At 49.5% G+C, this 14,233-nt stretch overlaps 1 long non-coding RNA gene across 1 annotated transcript; it reads right to left on the bottom strand.

Annotated features, from left to right (window-relative positions):
* Positions 1 to 5,181: 5,181 nt before the first annotated feature.
* On the bottom strand, positions 5,182 to 8,063 carry LOC147690059 (uncharacterized). Its single transcript, XR_015299774.1, has 2 exons — positions 7,967 to 8,063; positions 5,182 to 5,431 (listed from the first exon to the last, which is right to left on the bottom strand). It is a non-coding gene; the product is annotated as an uncharacterized LOC147690059 (long non-coding RNA).
* Positions 8,064 to 14,233: the final 6,170 nt, after the last annotated feature.

Genomic DNA, 14,233 nt, shown 5'->3' on the forward strand with positions numbered 1-14,233 from the left:
ACTGGGATTGATTTTTGTTTTTATCTACTTTTCCAAAGTATTTTTTAACACAATGTTTTAATATAATATGTATTTTCTGTAATAATGTTTTATATGTATCTTTTATGGCCTAAACGGCCGAAATAAAGAATTTTTGGATTGGATTGGATTGGAATGTCGAAGGGTCCAGAGTTTCGTCTCGAGTCGATTCCAGGAGTAATCTAAAGTCTCCTGGGTCAGCTCCTACCTCTATACAACTAAAGGGGCTGGTTTGCTAACTAGGACACACTGAAGACAATGAAGTCAATCCACTCAGGGGCCCCCACGGACCCCTGCCCCCACCACATCTTCAACAGAGCCGCCAACACCATCGCACCCATGCTCCGCCAAACCATCAACCGCTCCTGGCGACCGCCTCGTTCCCCGACGACTGGAAACACGCAGAGGTCAACCCCCTCCTAAAGAAACCCTCAGCGGACCCCACCGACCTCAAAAACTACAGACCCATCTCCCTGCTCCCGTTCCCAGCGAAAGTCATCGAGAAAGCCATCAACAGCCAACTTGCCACATTCATTGAAGAACACAACATCCTCCACTCCTCCCAATCCGGCTTCAGAAAAAACCACAGTACGGAAACCGCCCTCCTCGCCGCAACAGACGACATCCGCACCTTACTGGACAAAGGAGAAACAGTAGCCCTCATCCTCCTCGACCTATCAGCGGCGTTCAACACAGTCTCCCACTGCACCCTAATACGCAGACTCTCCGTTGCAGGAATCCAGGACAAGGCCCTCGACTGGATCTGCTCCTTCCTCTCCGGCAGGACACAGCGGGTCAGACTTCCCCCTTTCCTCTCGGACCCCACACCGATCACCTGCGGAGTCCCCCAGGGCTCCTCCCTCAGCCCGACGCTCTTCAACGTCTACATGGCTCCACTTGCCCCCATCGTCAGAACCTACGGACTCAACATCGTGTCATATGCAGACTACACCCAGCTCATCCTCTCCCTATCCAACGAGCCCAACACCGCCAGACGCAACTTTCGAGAAGGCATGGAAGCCGTCGCCAAATGCATGAAAAACAGCTGCCTTCAACTAAACACCAACAAAACAGAAGTACTCATCATGGGCCCAAACCCCGACGCCTGGAGCGACACCTGGTGGCCCACCGCCCTCGGAAACCCGCCAACCCCCACAGACCACGCACGCAACCTGGGAATCATCCTGGACTCCGAGCTCAAAATGGACCGCCAGATCAACTTTGTCTCATCTTCCTGCTTCCACACCCTCCGTAAGACCTTCAAATGGATCCCCCTCGAACACCGAAAGACAGTCACTCACGCCCTGGTCACCAGCAGACTCGACTACGGCAACGCACTCTACGCCGGAATAAACAAAAACTTCATCCGCAAGCTACAGAACATCCAGAACGCCGCCGCAAGACTGGTCCTCAACCTGCCAAAACACTGCCACATCTCCCAGCACCTGCGCACACTCCACTGGCTCCCCGTCGAGGCGAGAATCACCTTTAAGATGCTCACCCACGCACACAAGGCCCTCCACGGCACCGGACTAGCATACCTGAACAGCAGACTCAAATTCCACGCACCCCAAAGGACCCTACGATCAGCCCAGCTTTCCTACGCCGTGGTCCCCCGCACCAGAAAGACCAGATCGGGAGGCCGCTCCTTCTCCTTCCTCGCGGCCAAAGCATGGAACGCCCTTCCGCTCCACCTCAGACAGACAACATCGCTCCCCATCTTCGCAAGAAACCTCAAAACCTGGCTCTTCGACAGACCCCCTCCTTGATGGAATGGAACCTGCACCCCCAGCGCCTTGAGACCCTTACGGGTGAGTAGTCGCGCTTTAACAAACTCCTGATTGATTGATTGATATGGGTGGGACCAGGAAGGGCGGTGGTTACACCCCCTTTCCTTTGTCCAGTTTTGGCGCCAGAGCTGGGGCTATGCATGGAGCACCTAGTGTGCTCCAGGCAGTGTCTGTTTCTTGTCAACCCTCCTTGTCCCAATACAGAAAGTCCAGTCTGGGGTGGTGCTCCCACCTCTCCAGGCAGGAATCCTATTGTCCAGGCCTCCCTTGCACTCACCCCCTCACTTAGTTTCTCTCTGCCTCTCCCTAACGCTTATCTCTCTTGCTCTACTCCACTTTTCAGTTTCTCTGTCTTTGCTTATCTGGCTGTCTCTCTGCCTTCTCTCGTGTTCTTGTTCTTTCTCTGCCCCTATCCCTCTACCTCGGTTATTGGCTACTTGACTTGATTTGTTCTGTATTGCAGAATTAATGTAGCACTTTATACCACTAGCGATGATGTAAGATGCCCTCTGATTGCCAACACGGTCTAGGGAGGCTCTTTTGGTTTGCATGGCTGAAAGAATGTGGGATGTAATTTGGCTTTTACGGGAAGTACTGAGCGTGATTTGTGTGAGAATCAGAGACATTGTAAAATCATTGTGCGGCAAATATGTACCTGCCCTTAAATCTGAAATTCTGGAGAAAGATGTGAGTACAGATAGGGTCGTGCATGCAACTGCACAGGGACGTACCTTCAGGAGGAGGGGTGTTTGTGGTGCTACAGCCCCCTAATAAATGCTTTTTCTGGTAAATAGTTGGGTACAGATGCTTTAAGTCGGGTATGGTGAGGTGTCGGTCGGATTTCACCAGGAATGTTTGCATACATGCAGACAAAAAATACACTGTCTCCCTCTCTGTTTTAAAAGTCTTCATAAATGTTGGTTATTTTACAAAATATTGTGTTTTCTCTCACTTAGTACCGCTACCCATCCTCATTTGTCTCCCTTTCCACTGCCACTTTAGCCCCTCTCATGCACCCTGCTTGTTGTATAATGTATTATAACATTAAATGCCAGCGCAATTGTTGGGAAATCTGAAGCTCACACCCCCAATCTTACTGACCAAACTACACCTCTGTGACTGCAAACCCGTATCCCCTGTGCTTCACAGCTTCAAGGAACTATAAACAGCCAGGTTTGAAGGCTTTCACAATTTGAGGTGGTTGTCAATTCTTCTTGCAAGAATTGAGTTTCAGAGGTGCCGCCCTGGACTGAGGAGCTTGCAGCAGTGCAGGACATCCTGAAGGAAGTCATCCTGTGTGAAGTTTATACATTTGTGGGTGGGGAGGCGCGAACTAGACCTGAAGGCATCAGAGCGCTTTACATGAGCACCAGTTGTGTTACAGACGAACACATTAATTGTTAGGTCTCGCTAAACCAATGCGTAAGCATTGTTCGGCGAGATTATAGTAAGGCTTCCGAAAAGTCTCCCCAAACTGCGGATTCAATTCAGTTCATGTGAGCCAGGCGCGTGCACATCGCCAGCCACATCCCACACCATGCCTCGGCATCAGACTTGAAAGGAAGCCACTCCCCCGCCCCACTCCGCGCAATGCCAGAGCTAGTTTTTCTCGCTTTATTTTTGGTGTTCTTTGCGGCCCATGCTTCATTCCACCTACCACTTTACACTGACTTGTTCACTTTCCTCCCATTTCTATCTCCTTTTCTCAGTCTCCTCCTTCATGTATTCCTCTGTCAATCTCCCTGTCTCCCATTCTTCATCTTCGATGCATCTTTTATTTTCTTACATGCTTTGGTGTACTTTCTCCTTTCTTCCCCTTCCTCCATATTTTCTACAACTTCATCACCTGTATTCTCATATCTTCTTTATTACTGCCTTCCTTATTTGATTTCCTCTTCTTCATTCCACCTTCCTTGTTCTCGCTCCGGTTTTCTCTTTCTTACCTCATTCCTCGTTCTTTCCAACATTGCCCCATCCTCTTCAGTCTCTTTCTCTGTCCGTCTGCCTTTCTCCGTCTCTACTTCTGCTCATTATTTCTTCTGTCCCCAATGTGCAGCTTCCAGTCTTTATTCCTTCCATTCTCTTCTTTCTATCCTGTTGATCTTTCCCCTCTACTCCTTCCACCCTGCATGCCCGCCTCTACTGCTTCCTTCGTTTTCGCGCTTTACTTCCGTAGTGTTTATTCTGTCAATCCACTTCTGTTCTCCTCCCTCATAACCCCCTCCTCCGTTTATCCCTGTCTTCGCCCCTCTTCCTTCTTCCTTATCATATTATTTTCTTCCTCCTCTCCTTTCCTCCCTCGTCTTCCCCGCTCTTTCTTGCTTCCTTGGTTCCTCCGTTCCTGTGTGTCCAGCCCCCTCTCCCTGGCACCTCTGACCTTTCCTGCTGCTTCCCGACCACCCTGACAGTCGGGAGCTGGTGCCTGTGGGTGCAGAGTCTGGCTTGGCGTGATTTATGCCATTGGTATAACAGCAGACACACTGCAGTCCATCACTGCAGTCCCCCCCTGATTAAAATTCAGCTCCGGCCCCGACTGCAGCACTCCACAAATGGAATATTCTACATAATTTCCGAAAATGCTTGTTTTTCTTGTTTAAAAAGTGACCTTGTGTGATGTAACTAGTGTTCATTTAAAGCGCTGCAATACCTTCCGATAGAGTTCGCGCTAAATAAAAGTGCAGAAAAAACACAAGACAAATCGAACGCTTTAAAGCAAGAAAGGAACACCTTGGTGGGTGAATCACCCAGCTGGTGTCACAAGGCCCCCATAGGCAGAGCGGATGTTTCTTGCCATCCTCACCTCTGCTGATTATCTAGAGGCTACCAGGCCTTACAGTGACACCTCGTCACCCAGAATACCCTCGGCACCCTCTCCAATCTCACACCTCAGCAAAGAGCCTTTGATCAGCATTAGACTGGCGAGTGCTCCCCCCTGGGGCGCTACCTCCGGGCATAAAACACCACCTTGAGTGTACCCGTTCTTTGAGGTAGACAGTACCACATAGGAGAGGTGCAAAATAAGTGTATAATCTTGTTGTAAGCCTTTATTACTGCAGGACATAATCAGGGTTTCTTTGCTACAACAGCTTGAATTATATACAACACTACATTGGGCGCTAAAAACTGGAAAAATTCACATTGGAATGTTTAGAACTCCAACTGCTCAAAATTACTCAAAACGTAACCATGAACAAATCAATTTACACTGGAAGAATCCTGAAGCATTTGCTGTGCGTAATATACTAAAAAAACAAAACATAAAACCGGTTTGCCCATAGGCAATTAAAACAGAAGTGGAATGCATGCAGGGTGAACGAACTGCTCAACTTTGCGGAAAATTGTTCTAAGTCCACCAATGCAGTGTGCTAAAGTGTTTGGTCTTTCAGGGCAGTTTCTCAACTAGTTTTCATCAGTGGTGGTTAAGTCCCCAGAGTAATCATTTGGGTCAGCAGCATCATCCGCATCTGCACTTTCTGCCTCCACATTATCTGCTCCTCATTTTCATCGTTTTCACCATCAATGTCCTCCTTTTCGTTTTGCTCATTGTCTTCATCATTCGCATCAGTTGTTTCCTCAACTACCGATTCTCCTGTTTGTTCAACGATTTCAAAGGGATTCTCACCCTAAAAGTAAACACAAGTTTTAAACCATCTTTAGCAAAATTTTGCAGAACAAATGCACACTAACTATTACAAAAGTAACAGCAAAAGTCTTGTGTACAGTGCAAGTAAAGAACTCAGATTTCAGATCACAAAAAAGCAGAAAGAATGTATTATTAGAAAAGGCATCTTACAACGGGGAGAACATATGCAGGACTTCTAAATTTTAGAGTATGTCCAGACAGGCCATAGGATGGAAAAATCCATGCCAGGTCTATGAACGCCCATGAGCTCCGAGGAGTCCTTGTACAGAGGGGGCGATGACTGGAATATTGAGGGTGGGCATCACATTTCCAAGAAATTAATTTCCTGCGAAACTACAATTTTTTGGGTGAAACTCAGTACGGAAGAAGTGCTATTTGCAAAGCTGAGGAAGGAGTAAACAGATCTGAACATTCAATATGCAGTGTGAGCCCTGGAGGCAGGAAGGGTGGAAGTGCATCCACAGCATTACAGGCTGCAAGCTAATTGTTGATGGTAATTAACTTATCAGTTTGCAGCATGTGTACCTGTTTGATTTAATTAATGATTTTATTTAATTTGTATAGCTCTTGAATCACCCCCAGGGGGGTATCTCAGCGCTTGGAAGCACAGCATAGGTCATGGGTACTCACAAACGTTCTCTCAGGGGCCAAATTTACACTGTGGTTTGTGTCCGAGGGCCGCACCAGTGGGGGCGGGGTCAGTGGGGGAGGTGGCAGGGCTAGAGCAACAAAAAAAAAACAACTGACCATGAGGTTGATCACTGGTCCCTGCAGCGGACACCTTCGTCCACTGAGCCACCAGACCCGGGATACACACATCTCTTGCTCTCTCTTTGTCTCCCTCCCTCACTCTCCCTACCTCTCCCATACTCTGTTCCCCTCCCTCTGTCTTCCTCCCCCTGTCTCCCTTTCCCTCTCTCACTCCCTCCCCCCTTTCCCTCTCACTCCCTCACTCTGTCTCCCTTTCCCTCTCTCACTCCCTCACTCTGTCTCCCTTTCCCTCACTCACTCCCTTTCCCTCCCTTCCTTTCCCTCTCACTGTCTCCCTTTCCCCCTGTCACTCCCTCACTCTGTCACTCCTTTTCCCTCCTTTCCCTCCCTTTCCCACTCTCACTCCCTCACTCTGTCAGGGCAGTTTTCAGGAGTCTTCTGAATTTAAGATGGTCCAGACACTGTCTTAGGGCCAGCTGTAGTTGATTCCAGATGAAGGGTGCGAGAAGGACTTGCCTCCGGGTCTAGCCTTTTTTATGTTGGGGCTTTTGAGGAGCGATTGGGAGCTGGCGCGCAGAGTCCGAGCCGGGTAATAGCGGCGAAGTTTCTCTACTACATCGGGAGGGCCATTGCCCCAGATAGCTTTGTGTGTGAGACAGCAGATCTAGAATTTCACGCGCTGTCGTATGGGCAGCCAGTGTAGCTGATGAGGGAGGGGAGAGGAAGCTGATCTGGGGGGAGCATTCAGAACCGTGCAGGCGGCTGTGTTCGGTATCATTTGCAATTGGTTTAAGGAGGACTCATTTGCTGCGATCAATAGGGCGTTGCAATAGTCCAGCTTGCTTTGTATCAGGGCCTGTGTTAGGGTTTTCCTTGTTGTGTCGGGGAGATAAGTAAAAGCTTTCCTTAGTAAGCCATGGGTGTAGAAGCAGGATCAGACTGTGTGAGTAACGTGTTTCTTCATGTTTAGGGACTGTTGAAGGTGAACACAGAGGTTTTTGACTGTGGTTGCCGGGGTCGGGGGTGTGCCTAGTTCTGGGGGCCACCAGGAAGGTGACCAGAGGAGGGGGCATCTCCAAAGAGCAGAACCTCAGTTTTTGCAGCGTTCAGCTGGAGGAAATTGCTTTCCATCCAGTGAGATTTCCAGCATTCCTAAAGAGAAGGTAGATTGAGAAGTTTTATTGAAAGAGAAGGTAAGCTGTTGATGCTTTTATGCCTGTGGCTGAAGGGTTACCCATGTGTGGTGTGAAATTCGCTTTTAAGTAGAACTGCAGAATGGCCATATTTCTGGTTGAATACAAGACTGCAACAGAAATATACTTACTAGAAATACCAATAAAGAATTTGCTGGATTACATTTATATTTAAAGCAGCCATCTCCAACGGATAGCTCTGAATCTACTGGCAGCTCACCAATACCCTGGAAGATTGGGGGTTTGACAGTGTGAAAACACGAGTCAGGATACAGGCATCCTGAACGTATAGGACACATGGAGGGACCCCCTCATGGGCAATTGCTTTTTTTTTTAAAACCTATTAAAATTTTAAGTGCTGACTTTTCTATGGTTGTGTGGGTAAAAATGAAACTAACGTCCCGGGAACCTTTGGCATTTTCAGTAGGTTGTAAAACTTTAATTGTGACAGACATCTGAGTAGTCAGAACAATAATTCTGGAAGGCATGGTCACTCACCATTGTGGGAGCTCTCATAGAAAAAGTTGGACTGCCGATTTAACTGGCCAAGCAATTATTCAACTTGAGGCAATAGGTTCAATGTCTTCAGATATGGCTCCTAAAAATCTTACCGTTGCATACTGTTCGTACCGGGACTTGACTGTTGGGTTGTTTAGGATACTTGTAGCAGTGAGTACGCTCTCCCTTTTTATTTGTTCCTTGTAAGCCTGGAATTTTTTTTAGATAAATAAACGTTAATTTATACACATACTGCTAGTTTAACTACAATAACTTGGTTGGAACCTAGAAGAGAAGGCATTCAATGTGGACAGAAACCCTTTAGAAACTACTCTGCCACCAGGGTGTGCCAGATAAGCGTTTAAAAAACAAAAGGGACTCTTATTAGGGAATGACCCGCAATCTCCCTCCCTCCACAAGCAAGCAATCAAACCCCACCAAGCAGGCCGTGACCTGAAACCCCCAAGGGAAAAGAGCACAGCCAAGAGACCAGGCGAGCAGGACTCCAAGGCAGACTGCAAGGCAACGGGTTACACCGAGTCTGATTGAATGGTTGGAAAAACCTCTGGTACATTTTCTGAACACAAATAAAAAAACATTGTCATTTACAATGCAAATAGATCAAAGTCTCTCAAATGCGAGACCTTTGACGCATGCGTGCTTTATCTGTAAACATCGTAAGATAAAGACGAGGAGCTGCAATTGCTTCAAAAGCAAAGATATAGAAAACAAGCATTTGCAATGCAATAGGTCTCGCAGCATTTAAGTTTGATTTACTGGCATTGTGCATGGCAGTGGTGGTGTGTGTGTGCATGGCAGTGGTGGTGCAGAGATGCAAATCAAAGTATCATGAAACAGCAGCCTCTGATTTTAATGGAATGTCGGCAGATAACAGAACCTAGCCAGAGATGAACTCCCAGCAGTGTTTGGCCCACCAACCATGTTTAGAGGCAATGTATTCAGGTTTACTCAAGAGAAGTGCCTTGTAGCTCACACAACACACTTGGAGGTGGATTATGAAATGGAGAGGGAACTCATGTAATTATTTCAAAGAAAGGCAAACAAGCTCACATTGTCTGTTGTTGGCGATTAGAAAAGCGACCGCGTAAGAGAAACTTTGACAGGTGTTAATGAGAACTGTGTAAGAGTAGTGTGGGGCCTCATTGGGCAAATGATAAGACAAGTACCTGGAACGTGAACCACAAATGTTTAAGATGAAAGGCAAGCTTGATAATGTGCTTTAATGTAAGCTGGGACTCCGATGTCTGTGCTCTTTTCAGGACATGCCCTTTGAAGGACACAGATTGGTCAATGAGAGAGCCCAAGGATTTGGAAAAAAATGAAATAGGGAGAAGAGGCCATCCAATTTCAAAGACATGCCCTTCACATTGACAAAGCCTTTATTTTGAGATACCCATAATTAATATTATAACCACCACACTGCCCAATTATTTCAACTATCAAACCAATGCCAAGGTGTTGGCGATGTGAAGGTCTGTAATTGTTAATGACGTGATGGGTTGCACTGACATTCATATAGAGCCACTCTCACACAGACAGAGCCACCCACACACAGAGCCGACAAAAGAAGCTATCCACACAGAGCGCTACACACAGAGCGCTATGCGCCACACACAGACAGAGAGCCACACACAGACAGTGCGCCACACACACACACAGACAGTGCGCCACACACACACAGACAGTGCGCCACACACACACACAGACAGTGCGCCACACACAGACAGACAGAGCGCCACACACAGACAGACAGAGCGCCACACACACACAGACAGACAGACACACACAGACAGACAGACAGAGCGCCACACACGACAGACAGAGCGCCACACACACACAGACAGAGCACCACACACACACAGACAGAGCACCACACACACACACACAGACAGAGCGCCACACACACACAGACAGACAGAGCGCCACACACATACAGACAGACAGAGCCACACACACAGAGACAGAGCCACACACACAGAGACAGAGCCACACACACAGACAGAGCCACACACACAGACAGAGCCACACACACAGACAGAGCCACACACACAGACAGAGCCACACACACACAGACAGAGCCACACACACAGACAGAGCCGCACACAGACACATCTTCTCACCTGCACAAAGGAAAGGACAAAAATGCATACAGGCTTCGATCAAACACCTTCCAGATTAACTGCCCAGAGTGCAGCAGCACGCACAGCTTCAGACCTAGCACTTACCCACCAAATACACTTCCGCCACAGAAGCAGCACTGGCGGGTGAGACTAGCCAGCCACCAGGGTAAAACCAGACAGAGCAGATGTTCTGAAGAGGCCGCTACCCACAAGACAAGGACGCCACCAATTTCCAGGACATGGCTCACCAAGACTAACTATTAGTCAGTCAAAGCTCTAGCCTGTAGAATGGGCAATCCAAAAACCACTTGTAACCCAACCATGTCCCCATCCTCCCTCGCCCCAAAAGAATGTACAGTTAAATGAGATTGATAGGACACTTTGTAAGGCTGAAACAGGGCACATTAACTGTAATATCCAGACGCGGGTAGAAATCTAAGCTCGGAATCAGAAAGGGGGGCCCTGAATACTGCAGGGGGGCTGGGGAGTTCAGCAGTCAATTACTCTCTGCCTTGAAAATAGTACTGTGCCAAAATGGCCTCTTACTCAGAGTGACTAGTACATGTCGCAGCTCAGCGCCCATCACAGAGCCATTGGTTCTTTGTCGAAGACCCTCAGCCCCTCCACAAAGTCATCGTAGGTACCCTGGTCCTTGTTCTTCGCAATTGTCTGCAGCATGGGCAAGAACTCGTCAAAGCCAAGCTTCTTGGTGTTAAGCTCTGGGAAGGAGAGAAGAGTTCAGAGGAGCAGTCACCGGCTGCAGCAGCGTGCCAGGCTGGAGAGTACACATTAACAGTGACAATGTGATCGTCCAAGTTCCCCAAAAAACCCCTACCACCTCCAGTCAGGTTTTTGTCCCATCCCAGACTGCCAATGAATATTACTGATATGGTCCATCTAGCAACTGTGAACGAGGCAGAGATCTCCAATTCAATGTGTGGTACAGGGCAGGGTCAGGGCAGAGGGGTAAGAGCTGAGGGCACAGGTGTAAGAGCTGAGGGCACAGGTGTAAGAGCTGAGGGCACATGGGTAAGAGCTGAGGGCAAAGGGGTAAGAGCTGAGGGCACAGGTGTAAGAGCTGAGGGCACAGGTGTAAGAGCTGAGGGCACAGGTGTAAGAGCTGAGGGCACAGGTGTAAGAGCTGAGGGCACAGGGGTAAGAGCTGAGGGCAAAGGGGTAAGAGCTGAGGGCAAAGGGGTAAGAGCTGAGGGCAAAGGGGTAAGAGCTGAGGGCACAGGGGTAAGAGCTGAGGGCACAGGGGTAAGAGCTGAGGGCACAGGGGTAAGAGCTGAGGGCACAGGGGTAAGAGCTGAGGGCACAGGTCAGAGCTGAGGGCACAGGTAAGAGCTGAGGGTGAAAGGTGAGTAGAAAGCTGGCGTGTGGGGAATGAGTAGAGCACAGGATACAGATTGCTTAGTGGGTGTGTGTGTGTATTCAAAGGATAAGTAGTATGTGCAGACTTCTGTGAGCTCCCCATTCCTATCGCAATTCATAATGCCTTACATACTAGAGTCACATTTTCTACAGCGTGTTCCTCCTGTCACAAATCAATATTTCAACTATTTATTAAACAATTATTGCTTGAAATAGCATGGAGGTAGGACAGCAAACGTGCATATATACCTAATTTACGGGACGGTTTCCAGTTGCCCTTTGCTGCTGGGGGGAGAGTTGCATCATAAATACCAGAAATCATGTTTCCACAATTTAATTGCCAGTAACTCCGGAAATATTTAACAATGTTAATACCAGATCTGCCACGATTGTCACATTTTATGTAATATCCTAAATCAGATACAAGCAACACGTCGCGTCCAAGTGAAAGAGGCCCATTAGACTCTAATGCAAGCCTAAGGTTTAGTAATAATAGCCAACGAGGATATAGTGAGCACTTCTGACTTGCCCCCTAGGTTCAATGCACCACAGACATAATAAGCCCCTGGGTCTCATCGTAACAGACTGTGCACTCTGAAATACACCTTAAAATGTAGCTCCTTCAGATTCACCCAAGTTAATTTTCAACTGGGGGGTGCTCTGGTCTACGGATGAGTGGCGTGTGCTCAGATCCAGGGGTGAGTGGCGGGTGCTCTGGTCCAGGGGTGAGTAGCGGGTGCTCAGATCTAGGGGTGAGTAGGGGTGCTCTGGTCCAGGGGTGAGAGGCAGTTGCTCTGGTCCAGGGGTGAGTGGCGGGTGCTCTGGTCCAGGGGTGAGTAGCGGGTGCTCAGATCTAGGGGTGAGTAGGGGTACTCTGGTCCAGGGGTGAGAGGCAGGTGCTCTGGTCCAGGGGTGAGTGGCGGGTGCTCAGATCTAGGGGTGAGTAGGGGTACTCTGGTCCAGGGGTGAGAGACAGGTGCTCTGGTCCAGGGGGTGAGTGGCGGGTGCTCTGGTCCAGGGGGTGAGTGGCGGGTGCTCTGGTCCAGGGGTGAGTGGCGGGTGCTCTGGTCCAGGGGTGAGTAGCAGGTGCTCAGATCTAGGGGTGAGTGGGGGTGTTCAGATCCAGTGTTTAGTGGCGGGAGGCAGACACGGTGTAGTTGTGAGTGATTCCTGCAGAGGTCCTGTGGTGATGGCAATGTCCAGTGTAGGGGTGAATGACTGGTGCAGAGGACCAGTGCGGGGGTGAATAACATGTGCGGGGGTGCATAATGTGTGCGGGGGTGAATGAGGGGTGCTTGGGTCCAGTGTGAGTGACGGGTCCCGGGGTCCAGTGTGAGTGACGGGTGTGGAGGTCCAGTGCAGGGTGAGAGATTCAGGTTCATCACAGCCACTCGTTCGTCTAAACCTCGCTCTCATCCAGCACAGACTCCGCATCTCACCCGCCCAGTATTACAAAATAATCCAGCGCCCACCTGTTCGTGAGCCGAAGGGGTGGCAGCGAGGGGGTGAGCTCTCCGTCCGCCATATTCCGGCTCAGGACGCCTCCGACAGACAAACACTCACTGAGTAATTAAAACACCTGGCTGCTGCGCTCCATCACAACAAACTTCGCCCAACCGGAAGTTGCATTCTGAAGGAATCCGAGCTCGGAGCCGGCCCGGCCGGGTCTGGCTCCTCTGCAATGCGGCTCCGCCAGCGCAGCCTCGGCCCAGGCCTCGGGGGGATGGATGCGGGCGGGCCACGGGCGCCTGCTCTGGGCACCAGCTTCAGGCAGAAAAGGGAATGGCTGGTTCCATCTGAACTCAACAGGAGGCAGTTCAGAGAGCAGCCGCTGGGCGGCGCGCCTGGCGTTTGCAAGAGAGCGCCAACCTGCCAACCACTCCCAAAAGACAATGAGGCATTGCCCTGGCTGCCGTAGCCTGCCAGGGAGAAGAGCGCAGAAGAGCATGGCAGGCAGGGCGTGCACAATAATCGAGTGAAAGCCACAGACGTATGCCAGCTGCACCCTGGCCATCAGACCCCATCTCTGCCCGCCAGCGACATAATCTTCGAACTTCGCCCTCTGGTAGCAGCGCACACACCCGGTCTACCCAGCCCGTCATCATCCCAGGCTGTGCGCCTCACCCATCGGTGCCAGCTAAACGAAAACTGTTTAACCGGACCCCACATACCCTGTCGTCAGACCTACCCTCTGGTGCCAGCCACACAGCGGCGGCTGAACGGCACCGGCTAGACTTGGAACCACATTCTCCCTTACGAGCCAATCTCTAGAGATAGATAGAGGTAGGGCGATAGATAGAGGGAGGGAGGGCGATGGATAGAGGGCGATAGATAGATAGAGGGAGGGCGATGGATAGAGGGAGGGCGATAGATAGATAGAGGGAGGGCGATCGATAGATAGGAGGGCGATAGATAGAAGGAGGGCAATAACAGACAGATGTCCCTTCCAATGGCTAGCCTCCATTTATGGAGCTAGCCAATGGAAGAGCAGGCGGGACAAAGCACCCATACTGCTAAACAAAAGGTTTCGCCTGCGTGAACGCTGCTGCGCAGCAGATCGCCAGGCGAAACCTAAAAAACAGAAGCTGTCTATCTAGAAACATAACTTTTTTTGACCGCATTGCCATTTGAACCAGGTTTTCTCAATTTAGGTTTTTGCCGACAAAGGCCCCTCCAACAGGTTTATTAAGCGATTGCATCATCTTTCTTTTCATCCATCTTCCAGCAGGCCCACCAAATACCAGACTTGTCTGGTAATCGACAACAATTCCAGGTCTCTGCATACCGCCATAATCTTGCAAATTGATAACATAAAATTAGCAGAGAGTATGCAGATAAGGCAAGTTACATGGTGTGCAAAAATGT

The sequence above is a fragment of the Lissotriton vulgaris genome, chromosome 9, assembly GCF_964263255.1.
Source record: "Lissotriton vulgaris chromosome 9, aLisVul1.2, whole genome shotgun sequence".
In the NCBI taxonomy this organism is placed as follows: Eukaryota; Metazoa; Chordata; class Amphibia; order Caudata; family Salamandridae; genus Lissotriton; species Lissotriton vulgaris.